General features: G+C 34.3%; 1 long non-coding RNA gene across 7 annotated transcripts; it reads right to left on the reverse strand.

Annotated features, from left to right (window-relative positions):
- Positions 1 to 8,366: 8,366 nt before the first annotated feature.
- Positions 8,367 to 22,779, reverse strand: LOC145271276 (uncharacterized). 7 transcript variants are annotated; one of them, XR_013865800.1, is made up of 5 exons: positions 15,110 to 16,067; positions 14,355 to 14,855; positions 14,240 to 14,269; positions 11,705 to 14,100; positions 11,458 to 11,570 (listed from the first exon to the last, which is right to left on the reverse strand). It is a non-coding gene; the product is annotated as an uncharacterized LOC145271276 (long non-coding RNA). The 7 variants fall into 7 exon arrangements; XR_013865801.1 differs by adding an exon at positions 8,367 to 8,663 and having other exon boundaries at positions 11,500 to 11,570; positions 11,705 to 14,855; XR_013865796.1 differs by lacking the exon at positions 11,458 to 11,570 and adding an exon at positions 8,370 to 8,663 and having other exon boundaries at positions 11,705 to 11,769; positions 11,911 to 14,855; positions 15,110 to 16,064.
- Between the last annotated feature and the right edge of the window lie 1,409 nt (positions 22,780 to 24,188).

Consider the following 24,188-nt stretch of genomic DNA (forward strand, 5'->3'; position numbering starts at 1 on the left):
AAATAAAAGCAAAAGCAAGAAGAGGAACAAGTATAAAAGTAGAATAGAATCCTAAAATTTCTAGGTAAAAGCAAAAGGAAGAAGAGGAACAAGTATAAAAGTAGAATAGAATCCTAAAATTTCTAAATAAAAGCAAAAGCAAGAAGAGGAACAAGTATAAAAGTAGAATAGAATCCTAAAATTTCTAGGTAAAAGCAAAAGCAAGAAGAGGAACAAGTATAAAAGTAGAATAGAATCCTAAAATTTCTAAATAAAAGCAAAAGCAAGAAGAGGAACAAGTATAAAAGTAGAATAGAATCCTAAAATTTCTAAATAAAAGCAAAAGCAAGAAGAGGAACAAGTATAAAAGTAGAATAGAATCCTAAAATTTCTAAATAAAAGCAAAAGCAAGAAGAGGAACAAGTATAAAAGTAGAATAGAATCCTAAAATTTCTAAATAAAAGCAAAAGCAAGAAGAGGAACAAGTATAAAAGTAGAATAGAATCCTAAAATTTCTAAATAAAAGCAAAAGGAAGAAGAGGAACAAGTATAAAAGTAGAATAGAATCCTAAAATTTCTAAATAAAAGCAAAAGCAAGAAGAGGAACAAGTATAAAAGTAGAATAGAATCCTAAAATTTCTAAATAAAAGCAAAAGCAAGAAGAGGAACAAGTATAAAAGTAGAATAGAATCCTAAAATTTCTAAATAAAAGCAAAAGCAAGAAGAGGAACAAGTATAAAAGTAGAATAGAATCCTAAAATTTCTAGGTAAAAGCAAAAGGAAGAAGAGGAACAAGTATAAAAGTAGAATAGAATCCTAAAATTTCTAAATAAAAGCAAAAGCAAGAAGAGGAACAAGTATAAAAGTAGAATAGAATCCTAAAATTTCTAAATAAAAGCAAAAGCAAGAAGAGGAACAAGTATAAAAGTAGAATAGAATCCTAAAATTTCTAAATAAAAGCAAAAGCAAGAAGAGGAACAAGTATAAAAGTAGAATAGAATCCTAAAATTTCTAAATAAAAGCAAAAGGAAGAAGAGGAACAAGTATAAAAGTAGAATAGAATCCTAAAATTTCTAAATAAAAGCAAAAGCAAGAAGAGGAACAAGTATAAAAGTAGAATAGAATCCTAAAATTTCTAAATAAAAGCAAAAGCAAGAAGAGGAACAAGTATAAAAGTAGAATAGAATCCTAAAATTTCTAAATAAAAGCAAAAGCAAGAAGAGGAACAAGTATAAAAGTAGAATAGAATCCTAAAATTTCTAGGTAAAAAAATCTCGTTCATTAGTATTCAATAATTAATAATCATCCTGTAAACAAATCTCGTTCATTAGAATCCTAAAATTTCTAAATAAAAGCAAAAGCAAGAAGAGGAACAAGTATAAAAGTAGAATAGAATCCTAAAATTTCTAAATAAAAGCAAAAGCAAGAAGAGGAACAAGTATAAAAGTAGAATAGAATCCTAAAATTTCTAAATAAAAGCAAAAGGAAGAAGAGGAACAAGTATAAAAGTAGAATAGAATCCTAAAATTTCTAAATAAAAGCAAAAGCAAGAAGAGGAACAAGTATAAAAGTAGAATAGAATCCTAAAATTTCTAAATAAAAGCAAAAGGAAGAAGAGGAACAAGTATAAAAGTAGAATAGAATCCTAAAATTTCTAAATAAAAGCAAAAGCAAGAAGAGGAACAAGTATAAAAGTAGAATAGAATCCTAAAATTTCTAAATAAAAGCAAAAGCAAGAAGAGGAACAAGTATAAAAGTAGAATAGAATCCTAAAATTTCTAAATAAAAGCAAAAGCAAGAAGAGGAACAAGTATAAAAGTAGAATAGAATCCTAAAATTTCTAAATAAAAGCAAAAGCAAGAAGAGGAACAAGTATAAAAGTAGAATAGAATCCTAAAATTTCTAGGTAAAAAAATCTCGTTCATTAGTATTCAATAATTAATAATCATCCTGTAAACAAATCTCGTTCATTAGAATCCTAAAATTTCTAAATAAAAGCAAAAGCAAGAAGAGGAACAAGTATAAAAGTAGAATAGAATCCTAAAATTTCTAAATAAAAGCAAAAGCAAGAAGAGGAACAAGTATAAAAGTAGAATAGAATCCTAAAATTTCTAAATAAAAGCAAAAGCAAGAAGAGGAACAAGTATAAAAGTAGAATAGAATCCTAAAATTTCTAGGTAAAAGCAAAAGCAAGAAGAGGAACAAGTATAAAAGTAGAATAGAATCCTAAAATTTCTAGGTAAAAGCAAAAGCAAGAAGAGGAACAAGTATAAAAGTAGAATAGAATCCTAAAATTTCTAAATAAAAGCAAAAGCAAGAAGAGGAACAAGTATAAAAGTAGAATAGAATCCTAAAATTTCTAAATAAAAGCAAAAGCAAGAAGAGGAACAAGTATAAAAGTAGAATAGAATCCTAAAATTTCTAAATAAAAGCAAAAGCAAGAAGAGGAACAAGTATAAAAGTAGAATAGAATCCTAAAATTTCTAAATAAAAGCAAAAGCAAGAAGAGGAACAAGTATAAAAGTAGAATAGAATCCTAAAATTTCTAAATAAAAGCAAAAGCAAGAAGAGGAACAAGTATAAAAGTAGAATAGAATCCTAAAATTTCTAAATAAAAGCAAAAGCAAGAAGAGGAACAAGTATAAAAGTAGAATAGAATCCTAAAATTTCTAAATAAAAGCAAAAGCAAGAAGAGGAACAAGTATAAAAGTAGAATAGAATCCTAAAATTTCTAGGTAAAAGCAAAAGCAAGAAGAGGAACAAGTATAAAAGTAGAATAGAATCCTAAAATTTCTAGGTAAAAGCAAAAGCAAGAAGAGGAACAAGTATAAAAGTAGAATAGAATCCTAAAATTTCTAGGTAAAAGCAAAAGCAAGAAGAGGAACAAGTATAAAAGTAGAATAGAATCCTAAAATTTCTAGGTAAAAGCAAAAGCAAGAAGAGGAACAAGTATAAAAGTAGAATAGAATCCTAAAATTTCTAAATAAAAGCAAAAGCAAGAAGAGGAACAAGTATAAAAGTAGAATAGAATCCTAAAATTTCTAAATAAAAGCAAAAGCAAGAAGAGGAACAAGTATAAAAGTAGAATAGAATCCTAAAATTTCTAAATAAAAGCAAAAGCAAGAAGAGGAACAAGTATAAAAGTAGAATAGAATCCTAAAATTTCTAAATAAAAGCAAAAGCAAGAAGAGGAACAAGTATAAAAGTAGAATAGAATCCTAAAATTTCTAAATAAAAGCAAAAGCAAGAAGAGGAACAAGTATAAAAGTAGAATAGAATCCTAAAATTTCTAAATAAAAGCAAAAGCAAGAAGAGGAACAAGTATAAAAGTAGAATAGAATCCTAAAATTTCTAAATAAAAGCAAAAGGAAGAAGAGGAACAAGTATAAAAGTAGAATAGAATCCTAAAATTTCTAAATAAAAGCAAAAGCAAGAAGAGGAACAAGTATAAAAGTAGAATAGAATCCTAAAATTTCTAAATAAAAGCAAAAGCAAGAAGAGGAACAAGTATAAAAGTAGAATAGAATCCTAAAATTTCTAGGTAAAAGCAAAAGCAAGAAGAGGAACAAGTATAAAAGTAGAATAGAATCCTAAAATTTCTAGGTAAAAGCAAAAGCAAGAAGAGGAACAAGTATAAAAGTAGAATAGAATCCTAAAATTTCTAGGTAAAAGCAAAAGCAAGAAGAGGAACAAGTATAAAAGTAGAATAGAATCCTAAAATTTCTAGGTAAAAGCAAAAGCAAGAAGAGGAACAAGTATAAAAGTAGAATAGAATCCTAAAATTTCTAAATAAAAGCAAAAGCAAGAAGAGGAACAAGTATAAAAGTAGAATAGAATCCTAAAATTTCTAAATAAAAGCAAAAGCAAGAAGAGGAACAAGTATAAAAGTAGAATAGAATCCTAAAATTTCTAAATAAAAGCAAAAGCAAGAAGAGGAACAAGTATAAAAGTAGAATAGAATCCTAAAATTTCTAAATAAAAGCAAAAGCAAGAAGAGGAACAAGTATAAAAGTAGAATAGAATCCTAAAATTTCTAAATAAAAGCAAAAGCAAGAAGAGGAACAAGTATAAAAGTAGAATAGAATCCTAAAATTTCTAAATAAAAGCAAAAGCAAGAAGAGGAACAAGTATAAAAGTAGAATAGAATCCTAAAATTTCTAGGTAAAAGCAAAAGCAAGAAGAGGAACAAGTATAAAAGTAGAATAGAATCCTAAAATTTCTAAATAAAAGCAAAAGCAAGAAGAGGAACAAGTATAAAAGTAGAATAGAATCCTAAAATTTCTAAATAAAAGCAAAAGCAAGAAGAGGAACAAGTATAAAAGTAGAATAGAATCCTAAAATTTCTAAATAAAAGCAAAAGGAAGAAGAGGAACAAGTATAAAAGTAGAATAGAATCCTAAAATTTCTAAATAAAAGCAAAAGCAAGAAGAGGAACAAGTATAAAAGTAGAATAGAATCCTAAAATTTCTAAATAAAAGCAAAAGCAAGAAGAGGAACAAGTATAAAAGTAGAATAGAATCCTAAAATTTCTAAATAAAAGCAAAAGCAAGAAGAGGAACAAGTATAAAAGTAGAATAGAATCCTAAAATTTCTAAATAAAAGCAAAAGCAAGAAGAGGAACAAGTATAAAAGTAGAATAGAATCCTAAAATTTCTAGGTAAAAGCAAAAGCAAGAAGAGGAACAAGTATAAAAGTAGAATAGAATCCTAAAATTTCTAAATAAAAGCAAAAGCAAGAAGAGGAACAAGTATAAAAGTAGAATAGAATCCTAAAATTTCTAAATAAAAGCAAAAGCAAGAAGAGGAACAAGTATAAAAGTAGAATAGAATCCTAAAATTTCTAAATAAAAGCAAAAGGAAGAAGCAGATGGGATGTGATAGTACCCTTCTATTAATTGAAAATCTTGGGACATTTATCTTTAACAGTCCCAATGATATTCAACCAGTTTTGACTTATTGATATTCCTGCATCTACAGCCATGATCTCTAGTTCTTATTCTAATGTGGTTCCAAAGTTTTTCTAACGGTCTTAAATTTCTATAGAAGTAGATGTGATGTGATAGGAGCCTTCTGTTAATCAGAGATCTTGGGAAATTTATCTTTAACGGTCCCAAAGATATGCTACCAGTTTTGACTTATTGATATTCATGCATCTACAGTCATGATCTCGTGTTCTTAATGGAATGTCGTTCCAAAGTTGTTCTAATCTTATTAAATTTGTATAGAAGTAAATGTGATGTGATAGGAGCCTTCTGTTAATCGGAGGTCTTGGGAAATGTATCTTTAACGGTCCCAATGATATTCAACCAGTTTTGACTTATTGATATTCATGCATCTAGAGCCATGATATCGAGTTCTTATTCGAATGTCGTTCCAACGTTGTTCTAATCTTCTTAAATTTTTATAGAAGTAGATGTGATGTGATACGACCCTTCTGTTGATCGGAGATCTTGGGAAATATATCTTTAACGGTCCCAATGATATGCTACCAGTTTTGACTTATTGATATTCCAGCATCTACAGCCATTGATCCCGAGTTCTTATTCGACCGTTCGTTCCAAAGTTGTTCTAATCTTCTTACATTTTGTATAGAAGTAAATGCGATTTTTAGCACCATTTTCTAGACTATTTCCAACATAAGAATGGCATAAAATCAAGTGAAATTACTGTATGAACTTAATCTAAGTCTTATTAGATTCACCAGAATTTGTAGCCTATTTCCAATATAGAACTGCCATAAACTAAATGGCAATAACTGTATGAACTTAATCTTAGTCTTACTTGATTTAGCACCATTTTCTAGACTATTTCGAACATAAAAATGGCATAACATCAAGGGAAATTACTGTATGAACTTAATCTAAGTCTTATTAGATTCACCAGAATTTGTAGCCTATTTCCAATATAGAACTGCCATAAACTAAATGGCAATAACTGTATGAACTTAATCTTAGTCTTACATGATTTAGCACCATTTTCTAGACTATTTCCAACAGAAAAATGGAATAAAATCAAGGGAAATTACTGTATGAACTTAATCTAAGTCTTATTAGATTCACCAGAATTTGTAGCCTATTTCCAATATAGAACTGCCATAAACTAAATGGCAATAACTGTATGAACTTAATCTTAGTCTTACATGATTTAGCACCATTTTCTAGACTATTTCCAACAGAAAAATGGAATAAAATCAAGGGAAATTACTGTATGAACTTAATCTAAGTCTTATTAGATTCACCAGAATTTGTAGCCTATTTCCAATATAGAACTGCCATAAACTAAATGGCAATAACTGTATGAACTTAATCTTAGTCTTACATGATTTAGCACCATTTTCTACACTATTTCCAACAGAAAAATGGCATAAAATCAAGGGAAATTACTGTATGAACTTAATCTAAGTCTTATTAGATTCACCAGAATTTGTAGCCTATTTCCAATATAGAACTGCCATAAACTAAATGGCAATAACTGTATGAACTTAATCTTAGTCTTACATGATTTAGCTCCATTTTCTAGACTATTTCCAACAGAAAAATGGAATAAAATCAAGGGAAATTACTGTATGAACTTAATCTAAGTCTTATTAGATTCACCAGAATTAGTAGCCTATTTCCAATATAGAACTGCCATAAACTAAATGGCAATAACTGTATGAACTTAATCTTAGTCTTACTTGATTTAGCACCATTTTCTAGACTATTTCGAACATAAAAATGGCATAAAATCTGTATGGACCAGTCACATGACGGAGATGAACAAATTCCAAAAATCACGTAATTTGATCCATTTTTATTTATTCAAGAAATTCAAGTTTAACTTTGTTTCGATGAAGTTGAAAAAAAGGCATCCAATGAATCGTATAATATATTGTGAGAGAGAGAAATATGAACATTTGAGAACATTAGCTGAGACGAATAGTTTTCGAGCTAGTTTTATTAATGCGTGTATTTTTAAATGTAAATCACTGGCGACCATGTTTGAACAGTTTTAACATGCGGCGTATTAAAGGGCCCAACGCTCAGTTTGTTCGGGTATGCTGAAAACGAATATCGCAAGGAAAATTAGCAGAGACAAATAGTTTTGGAACTTGTTTTATTAATGCGTGTATTTTGTAATGAAACTCACTGGCGCCCATGTTTGAACAGGCGACATATGAAAGGGACAAAACCTCAGTTTGTTCAGGTATGCTGAAATCGAATATCGCAAGGAAAATTAACTGAGACAAATAGTCTTAGAGCTAGTTTTATTAATGCGTGTACTTTTGTAATGAAAATCACTGGTGACCATGTTTGTACAGGCGGCATATGAAAGGGGCCAACCCTCAATTTGGTCAGGAATGCTGAAAACGAATAATCGTATATTAATTTTAGGTGAGTAAATTAAGAAGGTGTATATATATATATATATATATATATATATATATATAACTACTTCATTTACTCACATAAAATTAATATACGAAAGTATAGATTTATGCATAAACTTTAAGTATTTACTTCAAAACTGCTCAATACGTTGGTAGAGCTCGTTAGTAATTTATGAAATATATATGGCGATTAAGCTACACTGAATATTCGGCGTTTCATCCACTATAGGATTCGTTAGCCTGACGAATCCTATAGTGGATGAAACGCCGAATATTCAGTGTAGCTTAATTGCCATATATATTTCATAAATTAACGAATCCTATAGTGGATGAAACGCCGAATATTCAGTGTAGCTTAATCGCCATATATATTTCATAAATTACTATATATATATATATTTGTTAGTACATTTTCATGTTTTTTTAAAGGTAGATAACTCTTATTTTTATTATCTCCCTTGAGAAAGCACACACACATATATATGTATATATATACATATATTTGTGAGTATATTTTCATATGGTTTCCTAAAGGAAACTCTGACTTGATTTATCTGCCTTGATTAATATCTGAGAAGTTCTTTTTGTTTTAACTTATTTTAAAGCGTTTATTTACTTTGGAACATAACAAGTGTTCAGGCTCAAATTAGAACAAGACCGAGGTGACTGTCATGAGACCGTCGTCTCCCTGCATATTAAAACAAAGCCAACCTCCATACGTAGTTAATTGTCATGTCGAAAATAGTAATATATCCAAAAATTACGAAAACTCTACAAGTGCAGAGTTCTTTATAGTTCAAACCAATATTAAGTAATTTTTTTTTTTTTTTTTTTTGGCATACATTATTGCTGGTATTCATGCTGCTCCTCTTTGATCAAATTGTCTCTAGGATGGATTAGAGTTGGGGGTCAGGGTTAGCTTTTTTTTTTTTTATATTTGATATGTAATTCTATGTCGATTTTTTTAATCTTTTCGAATATGCTGAAAACGAATATCACAATTTAATTCGGGGCACATGATGTATAACAAATAGATAACACAGAAAATAGACTTATAGTTTTTAAAGGTTTATTAGAAGAAAAATATGTAACCCACAGTGGGGACCCTAACAGGTACTACCACTCCGGGTCAGAGTGGACCTGGGAGCAATGGTAATTAAAGGGTGGCTCCACACTCCCCAAGCCCGCTTATGGAGCTTTACCATCGGATACAGTTTAAGGTCATATCCAGGACCCTGAAGTGGCGGCGGCTATCCTGTTCTTGTAGAAATTTTGGATGGGAGTGGTCTTCTTCTGGGAGAAGTTTCGGCTGGTTGCTAAATAAAAAGAAAAAAGAGACAAGTTTTAATCCAACGGAAATGGAATCATGTCGTTACAAGTCCGAGTAATTTTGAAATGGATATATCTATAAAAGTGAAAGTGTACAACTTATAGTATAAACCACTGAAATGTTAGATATAGTTTCCTTGGCCATGGATCTAACGTAATAAATTCATATGACCCTTAATCAATAATGGTTAATGTGTCAAAGTTAAAAATAAAAGAAAAAATATATATAAGTGTAATTATTACTTCACGCGACAAATAGCTAGGGGGTTGCTTTAATCCACGATGTATTTGTAAGTCATGCCGTGCTTTCTTTTCTCTAGCTTTAATTTAAACCTACGTCACTGCCAGTGGTCATACACGCAAACACGTAACGGGTTCTAGCCTTCCTCCCTGCTACCACGCGTTTTTCGTTGTTTGGCTCAACACAAAACCCCCAAACTCCCAGGGATAAAATGCTAGTTTTGTACAAAGTACTGAGATGCCAGACAATTATGCTAGTTTAGAACTTTCAGGTCCAAGTAATCAGCCACATTTTCCAGTTTTGGGGCATAAATATTACTGCAAAGGCGTGTAAAGGGCAAACTCGAATTTGAGCGCAATCGTTATTCTAATAATTGCTCATTTTTAATATGCCATTATTATTATCATTTTCTTATATGGATCAGCAAGATATTTTTACTAGTAATAAGTTTATTTTTAGAACAGCTTATCACTTATTCTCTGGTATATTTTTGGTTTTAAAGTATTATTTTAGTATTAGTGTTTAATCTTTCAGTATTTATACAATTTAACATTTTGATATTTACATTTATGTCGAGGTTTAGTGTTTATTATTTGATCGGTTATAACTTAATTTAGCGCTAATTTATAAGTTATGTTTTAGTATCTAATCATGATTTTTTTGTTTTTAATTATTAGTTTTAGTTTTTATAGTTATTTAATATATTATAATTTATTAGAATATATTAACAGTAGTAAAATTATATTACTGATCCATAATGAAAATGATAATTATAGCTGGAACAATTACATCGAGAGCATTGCCAGGGCTGCTGCGAGGAAGGTGGGCTCTCTCTACCGTGCTAGAAAACTTCTAACACCCCAAAGTATCCTGTACCTCTCTAACAAGGCCACTATTCGCCCATGTATGGAGTATTGCTGTCATATTTGGGCTGGTGCATCGGCTACTAGTCTCTCGCTCCTTGACAGGGTTCAAAAGAGAGTCGCAAATCTGATAGGCCCTAAACTGGCATCTAAGCTTCAGCCTCTGTCCCATCGTCGAAACGTTGCATCCCTCTGCCTGTTCTACAACTATTATAATGGTGAATGCTCTGATGAACTGCAAGCATTTGTGCCCCCACAACGTAAACACCCTCGACAGACCCGACAAGCTGCAAAATCCCACCCCCCACACTGTAGAGATCCCTACATTTAAAAGATCTTTCTACTCCAGTAGTTTCTTCCCCAGAACTGCTAGAATTTGGAATTCCATTCCAGGTCACTGCTTCCCCAACTGTACTGACATGCATAAGTTCAAGTGCAACGTGAACCAACACCTCCCTGCCCAAATCCCTACATAGTACCCCAGTAGATGTTTCCCCCTGATAGTGGCAAAGTGCCTTGTTTGAGGTAAAAATGTAATAAAAAAAACAAACAATAGTAATGTAAATATTTGTATATAATTACAAAGCATATTGTTCATGCATTTACATACTTTACTTTAGGCAAATCCACATGAACAAGGAAACCTATCTCTCTCGGCAAAAATGAGTTCAAACTGAAGAAATGTTATATATAATTGTTTTCGGCTAACTTTACCAAATCTGTGCGTATGCTAAACATAAGTAAAAAAAACAAGTAATGTTCAACGCTGCAAGAGAACTAGAAAGAGAATAAAAGTTAATAGACAGGATAAAGTCTGGAACAAAAAGAGAAAAAATTAATTAGCAAAATTTATCAGGTGCGAAAAAAGTGAGTAATGTTCAACGGTACTGGAGAACAAGAAAAGAAAGGGCCAATTAGAAGCTGGAATCATCAAAAGTCATTAGACAAAAAAGAAATCAAGTAAATAGGATGCCATTTATCAGGTGCTGTAAAGAAATGCTCTTTTAGAATCTTCAAGTCTCAACACTCACTAGTAAAAATAAGTCAAAAACAAGTAATGTTCAACGCTGCAAGAGAACTAGAAAGAGAATAAAAGTTAATAGACAGGATAAAGTCTGGAACAAAAAGAGAAAAAATTAATTAGCAAAATTTATCAGGTGCGAAAAAAAGCGAGTAATGTTCAACGGTACTGGAGAACAAGAAAAGAAAGGGCCAATTAGAAGCTGGAATCATCAAAAGTCATTAGACAAAAAAGAAATCAAGTAAATTAAGAAATTAACTGAAACCCATCTAAAACAAAGCAAATTCAGCAGCTGGTACAAAACAAGTGCTGAAAAGGTGGTTTAGAGTCCTGAAGTCTCAACAATCACTAGAAAATTAGAAATAAATCAAGGTAGTTGTTGCAGCACCACCAAGACACATTGATACAATAAATGAAACCTTTATGAATTCGATGGGAAGTTGGAGTTGCTTATAAAAAAAAATATATATTATTACTTACTTTAGGAATTTCTGGAACTGCTTCCAAGATGGGGATGAGAGGGGTCATGGGTGTTGCTGCTGCTGGTGCTGAAAACTTGAATAACTTTTTCTTTTTTTTTTAATTGTTTTTTTCTTTTTTTGGTTTGTTTGTTTTATTTATTTTCCTTTATTTCATAGCATTTTATGTTTATGAAATTATTTTTTTGGAAATTATAATTAGGAAATAACAATACTTACTTTATGACTTTCTGGAACTGCATCCAAGATCGGGATGAGAGCGTAACGGCTACTGCTGAAACCTGTAATAACTAGTTGTATTTCACATTATTAGTTTTACATTTTTTTTTTTTCAGTATATTTTCCTTTAGATCACAGTATTTTAATTTTTGTGAAATTTTCTTTTTTTAAAAAAATATAATTAGAAGAAGATATCAATACTTACTTTATGAGTTTCTGGAACTGCATCCAATATTGGGATGACAGGGTCATGGCTGTTGCTGTTGAAACCTGTAATAACTAGTTGTATTTTGCATTATTATTTTTACATTTTTTTTTTCGGTTTATTTTCCTTTAGATCACAGTATTTTATTTTTTGTGAAATTTTCTTTTTTTAAAAAATTATAATTAGAAGAAGATATCAATACTTACTTTATGAGTTTCTGGAACTGCATCCAATATTGGGATGACAGGGTCATGGCTGTTGCTGTTGAAACCTGTAATAACTACTTGTATTTTGCATTATTATTTTTACATTTTGTTTTTGTTTTATTTATGTTACTTTAGTACATTGCATTTTACTGAGTGTATGTTAATTATTTTGTTAATTTTTATTAAAATAAAATACCTGTAACAGAAAAATAATTTTGGTTATGATCATGCATGGGTGAATATTTTCGGTTAGACTTGCTAAAGTTGGTTAAAGGAAATATAAGCAGAAAGGAATTCGTTTTAATCACTAGCAACACAACGAAAGAAATACTTACCTGAGGATTGTGCTGATTCTAACTAGAAGCTGCAGTAATGGAAAAGAGGAAAATTAAACTTGTCAATTACAAAAACTGAAATCGAAAAGAAGAAACGCTTGATGCTTTACTCACCTCTGGCTAGTCGTGGTCGCCATCAAACTGAAAAAGGAGGGAAAGGGTGGAATCCACTAGTTACCAGGTACCGTACAGGAAAGGACAGTTTGGGCAGGTAGGTGATGATCTCCCCAAAGTGGAGCGCTACATAAAACATGCATTGCTACGAACATCCTCCGAAAAAGGCGGTTTCTACTCGGAATAAAAGGCAGAGCAGAAAACGGAAGTGTTCTCTCTACTCAACACGATTCCTAGAGAGATACCACAAGATTGTGCGTGAATGAGGAGGAGGTGATGAAAGCTCACAAAACTGCCATTCCTACTATCGTATCGGATATTATTAATCGGAGGTCCATCATTGCATTACCGCCCCAGCTCGTAGTTGATAGATAGTAGGAATAATATTACCAGCGCCCTTCAGGCAGCTTGTGAGAACACACAAACTAATGGTAGTATTACTCTAGTCGTTCCTGGTCGAATGGAGCCATGCATGCGTTATGTAGTAACACGAGCACGTGTCGCCTGATAAGAAAGAGCGTAGGCTCACCCACTTGGGGAGATTCCCTATCCAGACTTGCACCTATTTGTACACCTGGAACCGGACTCAGAACCTCGACAATGAGAAGAGTCAAGGAGAGCAAGGTGTTGAACTACCTAAAGAGGTCACCATATAAAACAAGCGTTGCTGTGAACAACCTTCCAAAACGAGGGAAGGGACTTTTTGTTCTCTCTACCCAACAGGATTCCTAGAGAGATACCACTAGATTGTGCGTGAATGTGGAAGAGCCTATGAAAGCTCACAAAACTGCCATTCCTACTATCGTATCGGATATTATTAATCGGAGGTCCATCATTGCATTACCGCCCCAGCTCGTAGTTGATAGATAGTAGGAATAATATTACCAGCGCCCTTCAAGCAGCTTGTGAGCACACGCAAACTAATAGCAGTATTACTCTAGTCGTCCGTAGTCGAGTGGAGGCACGCGTGAATTACATAGTAGAAACACGAGCACGTGTCGCTCCCTCTTCGGGGGAATTCGGAAAAGCGCACCTTGCGCTGCAGGTATTTGTTGAGCTGGGAGTTGACTCAACACCTCGACACTGAGAAAAGAGCTTTAGAAAAGCTCCAGATTAGTTACCTGCAAAGTCGAGGAAAGTTGGAGGACCAGGCCTGCGAAGGAGAACACACACAATTTGGGCCTTGATGGAAGCACACGGGAGAGAGGGAGGCCCATTTTTCTCTTTCGGGGGAGTGTTCTCCTTCCAGCCTGCTCGAGCACATATTTTCTGCTTGCCACATGCAAGCATATAAAAAGACGACCAGATGACGGACGCAACAAACTCATGCGGTCATTAACTGGATTTTGATCGGGTTCCGTACAACAAGGTGTTGAACTCCCTAAAGAGGGCACCATATAAAACAAGCGTTGCTGCGAACAACCTTCCAAAACGAGGGAAGGGACTTTTTGTTCTCTCTACCCAACAGGATTCCTAGAGAGATACCACAAGATTGTGCGTGAATGTGGAAGAGCCTATGAAAGCTCACAAAACTGCCATTCCTACTATCGTATCGGATATTACTAATCGGAGGTCCATCATTGCATTACCGCCCCAGCTCGTAGTTGATAGATAGTAGGAATAATATTACCAGCGCCCTTCAAGCAGCTTGTGAGCACACGCACACTAATTGTAGTATTACTCTAGTCGTTCCTGGTCGAATGGAGCCATGCATGCATTATGTAGTAATAAAATAAAATACCTGTAACAGAAAAATAATTCTGGCTATGATCAAGCATGGGTGATTATTTTTGGTTAGACTTGCAAAAGTTGGTTAAAGGAAATATAAGCAGAAAGGAATTCGTTTTAATCACTAGCAACACAACGAAAGAAATACTTACCTGAGGACTTGTGCTGATTCTAACTAGAAGCTGCAGTAATGGAAAAGAGGAAAATTAAACTTGTCAATTACAAAAACTGAAATCGAAAAGAAGAAACGCTTGATGCTTTACTCACCTCTGGCTAGTCGTGGTCGCCATCAAACTGAAAAAGGAGGGAAAGGGTGGAATCCACTCGTTACCAGGTTTCGTACAGGAAAGGACAGTCTGGCCAGGTAGGTGATGATCTCCCCAAAGTGGAGCGCTACATAAAACATGCATTGCTACAAACATCCTCCGAAAAAGGCGGTTTCTACTCGGAATAAAAGGCGGAGCAGAAAACGGAAGTGTTCTCTCTACTCAACACGATTCCTAGAGAGATACCACAAGATTGTGCGTGAATGTGGAAGAGCCTATGAAAACTCACAAAACTGCCATTCCTACTATCGTATCGGATATTATTAATCGGAGGTCCATCATTGCATTACCGCCCCAGCTCGTAGTTGATAGATAGTAGGAATAATATTACCAGCGCCCTTCAAGCAGCTTGTGAGCACACGCAAACTAATGGTAGTATTACTCTAGTCGTTCCTGGTCGAATGGAGCCATGCATGCATTATGTAGTAATAAAATAAAATACCTGTAACAGAAAAATAATTCTGGTTATGATCAAGCATGGGTGAATATTTTTGGTTAGACTTGCAAAAGTTGGTTAAAGGAAATATAAGCAGAAAGGCATTCGTTTTAATCACTAGCAACACAACGAAAGAAATACTTAACTGAGGACTTATGCTGATTCTAACTAGAAGCTGCAGTAATACAAAAGAGGAAAATTAAACTTGTCAATTACAAAAACTGAAACCGAAAAGAAGAAACGCTTGATGCTTTACTCACCTCTGGCTGGTCGTGGTCGCCATCAAACTGAAAAAGGAGGGAAAGGGTGGAATCCACTAGTTACCAGGTACCGTACAGGAAAGGACAGTCTGGCCAGGTAGGTGATGATCTCCCCAAAGTGGAGCGCTACATAAAACATGCATTGCTACGAACATCCTCCGAAAAAGGCGGTTTCTACTCGGAATAAAAGGCGGAGCAGAAAACGGAAGTGTTCTCTCTACTCAACACGATTCCTAGAGAGATACCACAAGATTGTGCGTGAATGAGGAGGAGGTGATGAAAGCTCACAAAACTGCCATTCCTACTATCGTATCGGATATTATTAATCGGAGGTCCATCATTGCATTACCGCCCCAGCTCGTAGTTGATAGATAGTAGGAATAATATTACCAGCGCCCTTCAGGCAGCTTGTGAGAACACACAAACTAATGGTAGTATTACTCTAGTCGTTCCTGGTCGAATGGAGCCATGCATGCATTATGTAGTAACACGAGCACGTGTCGCCTGATAAGAAAGAGCGTAGGCTCACCCACTTGGGGAGATTCCCTATCCAGACTTGCACCTATTTGTACACCTGGAACCGGACTCAGAACCTCGACAATGAGAAGAGTCAAGGAGAGCAAGGTGTTGAACTACCTAAAGAGGTCACCATATAAAACAAGCGTTGCTGTGAACAACCTTCCAAAACGAGGGAAGGGACTTTTTGTTCTCTCTACCCAACAGGATTCCTAGAGAGATACCACTAGATTGTGCGTGAATGTGGAAGAGCCTATGAAAGCTCACAAAACTGCCATTCCTACTATCGTATCGGATATTATTAATCGGAGGTCCATCATTGCATTACCGCCCCAGCTCGTAGTTGATAGATAGTAGGAATAATATTACCAGCGCCCTTCAAGCAGCTTGTGAGCACACGCAAACTAATAGCAGTATTACTCTAGTCGTCCGTAGTCGAGTGGAGGCACGCGTGAATTACATAGTAGAAACACGAGCACGTGTCGCTCCCTCTTCGGGGGAATTCGGAAAAGCGCACCTTGCGCTGCAGGTATTTGTTGAGCTGGGAGTTGACTCAACACCTCGACACTGAGAAAAGAGCTTTAGAAAAGCTCCAGATTAGTTACCTGCAAAGTCGAGGAAAGTTGGAGGACCAGGTCTGCGAAGGAGAACACACACAATTTGGGCCTTGATGGAAGCACACGGGAGAGAGGGAGGCCCATTTTTCTCTTTCGGGGGAGTGTTCTCCTTCCAGCCTGCTCGAGCACGTCTTTTCTGCTCGCCACATGCAAGCGTATAAAAAGACGACCAGATGACGGACGCAACAAACTCATGCCATCATTAACTGGATTTTGATCGGGTTCCGTACAACAAGGTGTTGAACTCCCTAAAGAGGGCACCATATAAAACAAGCGTTGCTGCGAACAACCTTCCAAAACGAGGGAAGGGACTTCTTGTTCTCTCTACCCAACAGGATTCCTAGAGAGATACCACAAGATTGTGCGTGAATGTGGAAGAGCCTATGAAAGCTCACAAAACTGCCATTCCTACTATCGTATCGGATATTATTAATCGGAGGTCCATCATTGCATTACCGCCCCAGCTCGTAGTTGATAGATAGTAGGAATAATATTACCAGCGCCCTTCAAGCAGCTTGTGAGCACACACAAACTATTTTAGTATTACTCTAGTCATCCGTAGTCAAGTGGAGGCACGCATGCATTACACAGTAGAAACACGAGCACGTGTCGCTCCCTCTTCGGGGAAATTCGGAGAAGCGCACCTTGCACTGCAGGTATTTGTTGAGCTGGAAGTGTGGACTCAACACCCCGACACTGATAAAAGAGCTTTAGAAAGCCTCCAAACCAGTTACCTGCAAAGTCGGGGAAATTTGGAGAAGCAGGCCTGCGGAGGAGAACACGCTCAAATGGGGCCTTGGAAGCAAACGGGAGGGGTTAGGGTTAGGATAAGGGAAAGGGATAGGGTAAGGCCCATTTTTCTTTTTTTGTTCGGGGAATGTTCTCCTTTCAGCCTGCTCCTTCCTTAACACGTCTTCTTTGCTCGCCACATGCAAGCGTATAAAAAGACGACCAGATGACGGACGTCATTTCCTGGATTTTGTTTTGCCAGAGCCCATTTAGCCGTGTAGTTGTTGTTCAATTACAACGTTACACCCCCCTACCACGGTGAGGATAGGGTTGGACTTTAGGGGGGAAAATACACATCCACATTTACTAATCTTACTCTTGCAATGTTGTTGTAATAAACAAAAAATTAGGAAATTCTTTAATGATTGCATTTTCGTAATTTTGGGATATGTTACGATTGTCGACTACAACTCAGTAGCTAGGATTCTTTTTTTTTTTTTTTTTTTAAATATCAATTCGAAATGGCGACCGATTCTCTCTTTAACACGGTAAGTTCGGGAAAAGGTGTTATAAATAATAAACTAGACCAAATACTATTAAAAAACCACCGAATATATGTCAAGTTATGTCACGGTAACATATATTGAGCGAATTTCTCAAAGTATTTTGTCTAGTTTATTATTTATTACATCTTTTTCCGAACTTACCGTGTTAAAGATAGAGTCGGTCGCCATTTTGAATTTTCCAATATATCGGTAAACACTGTTTTTTCGAGCTGAATAAACATGTTTAATTTAATAAAAACACGAAAATTATATACAGTTTGGTAAAAAAGTAATTTATCTTGCCTTTGATAACATTTATTTGTTATATATTTGTTTTTTGACAACTGTTTCGAATCTATGTGTCCAGTACTAATACACACCCGGTTATTCTATATTAAATAAATACTGAAATCAAATTATGAATAAAAAAAAATATAAAAAAACTGAACTAATTTGGTGGGCTGAAATAAGGAACCAAGCAGAGAGCCGATGCGAGGTTAAAGAGACAGACAGACAGAGGATGTAGTTGGAGAGATACAGTACAGCTAGATAGATAGATAGATAGACAGACAGACAGAGAAATATTTTTAATTTAAATCTAAATTAACGTCTTCTTATTTAATTTGTTAGGTGAAAGTCTACATATAATATTATTTAAACAAATAAAATGAGTAAACGGTCGGTAATTTCCGTAACGCCGACCACAACACTCGTGAAATTCCGTGGAGACAAGTTCTTCAAGGGAGACAATCAAGATTTCCGATTATCTGCCCTTGATTTCTTAGTCTGGCTTTTGCTTATACGCCATATCAACCCTTTTCCAGGTTATTTAATGGCGATTTCAGTATTTTGGAATGAAAATGCTTTTTATAGAATAATTTTTTTTTTTTTTTTTATTTATGATTAAATAAGCGACGTGGTTATTCTATATTAAATAAATGCTGAAATAAAATTATAAATAAATAAAAAAATACAATATAAAACCATCGATAATTTAACACATATTCTCAAACAGAAGATTAATACTTGATTTAAAGTTTGCAGCAAACTATTAAAAATACAACAAATTATAAATAAATATACATTTTATTTGACAATGATATCTGTAAAAAAAGGAAACGTGTAGTATCTGTTCTTTTTTTTTTTTTTCGTTTAATGACATGAAATAACTATAGGGTTTGTATTACTGTACACATAGATTCGAAAAAGTTGTCAATAAACAAATATATAACAAATAAATGTTATCAAAGGCAAGATAAATTACTTTTCTACCAAACTGGATATAATTTTCGTGTTTTTATTCAATTTAACATGTTTATTCAGCTCGAAAAGCATACAGTGTTTACCGATGTATTGGAAAATTCTAAATGGCGACCGACTGCCTCTTTAACACGGTAAGTTCGGGAAAAGGTGTTATAAATAATAAACTAGACAAAATACTATTAAAAAACCACCCAATATATGTCAAGTTATGTCACGTTAACATATATTGAGCGAATTTCTAACAGTATTTTGTCTGGTTTATTATTTATTACATCTTTTTCCGAACTTACCGTGTTAAAGAGAGAGTCGGGCGCCATTTTGAATTTTCCAATATATCGGTAAACACTGTTTTTTCGAGCTGAATAAACATGTTTAATTTAATAAAAACACGGAAATTATATCCAGTTTGGTGGGCTGAAATAAGGAACCAAGCAGAGAGCCGATGCGAGGTTAAAGAGACAGACAGACAGAGGATGTAGTTGGAGAGATACAGTACAGCTAGATAGATAGACAGACAGACAGACAAATATTTTTAATTTAAATCTAAATTAACGTCTTCTAATTTTTTAATTTGTTAGGTGAAAGTCTACATATAATATTATTTAAACAAATAAAATGAGTAAACGTTTTTCGTAATTTTTGGACATCTTACTATTGGCGACTTTACAAGTGAGTGTGTAAATCAATTTTAACGTCATTCGACTGTTAGGTGGAAAGCACACATAAATACGACGTTAATATTTCACACCGGTGGTCAATAAACTGCACGAGTACTCAAACATCTCTCAACCAAACAAAGGTGAAAAAAAACTAAACAAATAAAATCAGTAAACGGTCGGTAATTTCCGTAACGCCGACCACAACACTCGTGAAATTCCGTGGAGACAAGTTCGTCAAGGGAGACAATCAAGATTTCCGATTATCTGCCCTTGATTTCTTAGTCTGCCTTTTGCTTATACGCCATATCAACCCTTTTCCAGGTTATTTAATGGCGATTTCAGTATTTTGGAATGAAAATGCTTTTTATAGAATAATTTTTTTTTTTTTTTTTTTTTATTTATGATTAAATAAGCGACGTGGTTATTCTATATTAAATAAATGCTGAAATAAAATTATAAATAAATAAAAAAATACAATATAAAACCATCGATAATTTAACACATATTCTCAAACAGAAGATTAATACTCGATTTAAAGTTTGCAGCAAACGATTAAAAATACAACAAATTATAAATAAATATACATTTTATTTGACAATGATATCTGTAAAAAAAGGAAACGTGTAGTATCTGTTCTTTTTTTTTTCGTTTAATGACATGAAATAATTATAGGGTTTGTATTACTGTACACATAGATTCGAAAAAGCTGTCAATAAACAAATATATAACAAATAAATGTTATCAAAGGCAAGATAAATTACTTTTCTACCAAACTGGATATAATTTTCGTGTTTTGATTCAGTTTAACATGTTTATTCAGCGCTCGAAAAGCATACAGTGTTTACCGATGTATTGGAAAATTCTAAATGGCGACCGACTGTCTCTTTAACACGGTAAGTTCGGGAAAAGGTGTTATAAATAATAAACTAGACAAAATACTATTAAAAAAACCACCGAATATATGTCAAGTTATGTCACGTTAACATATATTGAGCGAATTTCTCAAAGTATTTTGTCTAGTTTATTATTTATTAATAAATCTTGCGCATTTGGGGTAACGTACCCCTCCTGCCTGGCATCGTGGCGGTTGCACTGGCCGCTGACGCAGACCAAAGTGTAGTGGGGGAAAAGAAAACCCAGGGGAATGGAGGGGGAGGAGCGGACTTTGAAGAAATTAGAGTTTTTGACTTCCCCTCACGGGGATGTCGGGTTAGCAGCTCAGATCCCCCCGCGAGGGGGGGAGAGCAGAGAAGAAAGACGCAGTGGGTGCTAGCGGGCCAGAGTGCCGCGTCGCAATTAAGAGAGAGAGGGGATAGGAATCCCTGCCCACAGAGGGGAGCAGAAACGAAGCACCCGCCCTACCCCACGTCACCCTACCCACTAACTTACCCCAACGGAAGCGAGAAAGAGAGCCCTGTCTGCTCGATCCACTGGGAGAGCAGCGAAGATAGATAAAGTTTGGGCCTGGCAGGTCAGTGCTGCTCAGGCAATTAAGTGTGGAGAAATTAGACCATCCCCTGTCTCTAGAGAGAAGAGACCGGAACGAAGAAAAAACGCATGCAAAAAACCAGCAAAAGCAGGTCTCAATTACCAGCTAGTGGTGTTGGTCCCGAGATTCCAGTCTCCCAAAAAAGGGGATCGGTTTCCGGGTCCAAGCTCCCAACTACCCACTAACTTACCCCAACGGAAGCGAGAAAGAGAGCCCTGTCTGCTCGATCCACTGGGAGAGCAGCGAAGATAGACAAAGTTTGGGCCTGGCAGGTCAGTGCTGCTCAGGCAATTAAGTGTGGAGAAATTAGACCATCCCCTGTCTCTAGAGGGAAGAGACCGGAACGAAGAAAAAACGCATGCAAAAAAACAACAAAAGCAGGTCTCAACTACCAGCTAGTGGTGTTGGTCCCGAGATTCCAGTCTCCCAAAAAAGGGGATCGGTTTCCGGGTCCAAGCTCCCACAAATGTGGAGTCGGTCCTTGCTAACGAAGATTAGTATGAAAACACCTTAACCTATCCAGAAAGCCCGGTGGCGGACAGTTTCGTAACTGAGAGAACAGATACTACACTTTGATCTTGTCACGAGGGCCGAGAAAGTCGTGTAAAATTCAATACATAAAATCAACAGCTTTAATTTCTATGAATCGTCATTCGCGTATCGGTGCGAAGTCAAGTGTCGGCGTTAGAAAGCCGTTCTTAACATGGAGAGATTGGGATACGGGCATTCCGAAAGTCGTTCTTAAAATGGAGAGAGGAGGGCGTTTTGTAACCATTCCGTACAAGCATCTAACAATTTAATAACAACCATCAAATGTTAAATAAAAATAAGATCAATAAAAAAATAAATAAAAATAAAAAAACATCAAATCAAATAAAAACAACGATCAATGTGTAATATCTGTTAACGAAAATATTTTTTTTAATTATTAGCAAATAATTCAAAGTGTAGTATCTGTTTTATTATTATTAATGACAGTTTAAAGGCTCCAAAATCACTTTCGAATTCAACATCAACTGTCGCATTAACTCGCATTCCTACAATTCTGAAATCTCGTCCCAATAGTGTAGAAGCGCCCATTTCAACCTAATAACATGGATTTCAATATCTAATAAAAAACATGTACTAATTTTTATACAAATACAGAAAAAAGAAACGGTTACTACGTTTAGCCAGAAAGACATAATTAGTAATTATGCATTTATGTTACCGTGTTTTTGTATTTCCTTTTTTGTTTTGTTTTTTTCGTTTTTTCATTTGAAATTCAAGTTTCACGACAACTTGATTACAATGTTAGAATACAAAGAATAGATTTCTAAATAATACCGTTTTTATTTCGGCACGGTAGCATAACTGCATATACTTTTGCAGGTTTTTGTTTTTTTCCTATTATAATCATACGTATATTTTGTGTCTATGACGTAACTGTTCCTTAGTTCGTCTTTATCAATGTTACAGCATATTCCAAATATCACATCCATCTGTAGAGTGGTTTATTTAAGTGATATTCATTAACAAATATAGGGTTTGTATTACTGTACACATAGATATAAATTATACTGAAAATTATATATAAAGAACGAAATGTGTAGTGTCTGTTCATTTTTTTTTTCGTTTAATAACACGAGGTAATTATAATAACTTAAATAAAATATCATTTTTTTTTTATTATTCACTTTAAACATTAAAAAAAAAACAAGATTATTATTTTACATAAAAGAAATGCTGAAATAAAATCACAAATTATACCAAAAATTACTTACTTTTCTTCTAGTGAAAACTCCCAGTAAAAATACATGTGTCTCTAACCACGACGTTTCGTGAAATGGCAAATTCCACCCAAACATATTTCTTCCCGCGTTTATTTCATGTGAGCACGAGAGAGAGAGAGAGAGAGAGAGAGAGAGAGAGAGAAACAGAGAGAGGGGGGAGAAAGAGAGAGAGAGAGAGAGACAGAAAGAGAGAGAGGGGGAGAGAAAGACGGAAAATAATGAAAGTATGAAAGTAATAAAACAATAAAACTTCCACCCACACACCCACACACTCCGCACGTGTCTGCACTCTAGCCCGGGGTCAAACGGAAGTTAAATGAAATAGATTACATCTCGTCAAAGTTTTGTTTCTGTCATGACGTGGCGAAGGGTGGGGGTATCAAGCGAATTTGAAATTCAACGAATTTTATTTCAACGCGCCAATTCCTCCCCCTCCCACCGCCTCCCTCTTTCGAATCGTAAAAATAACTGTTTTTTTTTTGTTATTAAATTGTATTTTTTTAAGAAATCGTTACCTTAAAAGTTCAGAAAGCCATTCTTAATGTAGAGAGGATCATGTTAACTATTCTGTCCAATAATTTAATAAGCAGAAGATCTGATAAAAATTCAATTTAACTTGTATTAACACTTTCAATCTCTCCATGATAAGAACGGCTTTCTGAAAAAAAAACACCTCACAATCTGGAAAGCCGTTCTTACCATGGAGAGATTGGGCTCCCCCCAATTCCGAAAGTCGTTCTTAAAATGGGGAGAGGAAGGCGTTTTGTAACTATTCCGTACAGTCACCTAACTATTTAATAAAAAAAAACATCGGGTTTGTATTACTGTACACATAGATTCGAAAAAGTTGTCAAAAAACAAATATATAACAAATAAATGTTATCAAAAGGCAAGATAAGTTACTTTTCTACCAAACTGGATATAATTTTTGTGTTTTTATTCAAGGTAACATGTTTATTCAGCTCGAAAAACATAGTGTTTACCGATGTATTGGAACATTCAAAATGGCGTCTGATTCTCTCTTTAACACGGTAAGTTTGGGAAAAGGTGTTATAAATAAAAAACTATACACAATACTACTAAAAACCCGCCGAATATATGTCCACCTATGTCACGGTAACATATATTGATCGAGTTTGTACAGTATTTTATCTGGGTTTTTATTTATAACACCTTTTCCCAAACTTACGGCTGAATAAACATGTTATATTGAATAAAAACACGAAAAATATATCCAGTTGGGTAGAAAAGTAACTTATCTTGCCTTTGATAACATTTATTTGTTATATATTTGTTTTTATTACAACTTTTTCGAATCTATGTGTACAGTAATACAACACCAAAACATTAAATGTTAAATGAAAATAAGATCAATAAAAAATAAATAAATATAAAATACATCAAATCAAATAAAATAAACGATCAATGTGTAGTATCTGTTAACGAAAATATTTTTTTATATACACGTTGACTTGCCTTGGTCTATAGA

This window comes from Euprymna scolopes, chromosome 46, assembly GCF_053919585.1.
Source record: "Euprymna scolopes isolate OS-2025 chromosome 46, ASM5391958v1, whole genome shotgun sequence".
Lineage (NCBI taxonomy): Eukaryota > Metazoa > Mollusca > Cephalopoda > Sepiida > Sepiolidae > Euprymna > Euprymna scolopes.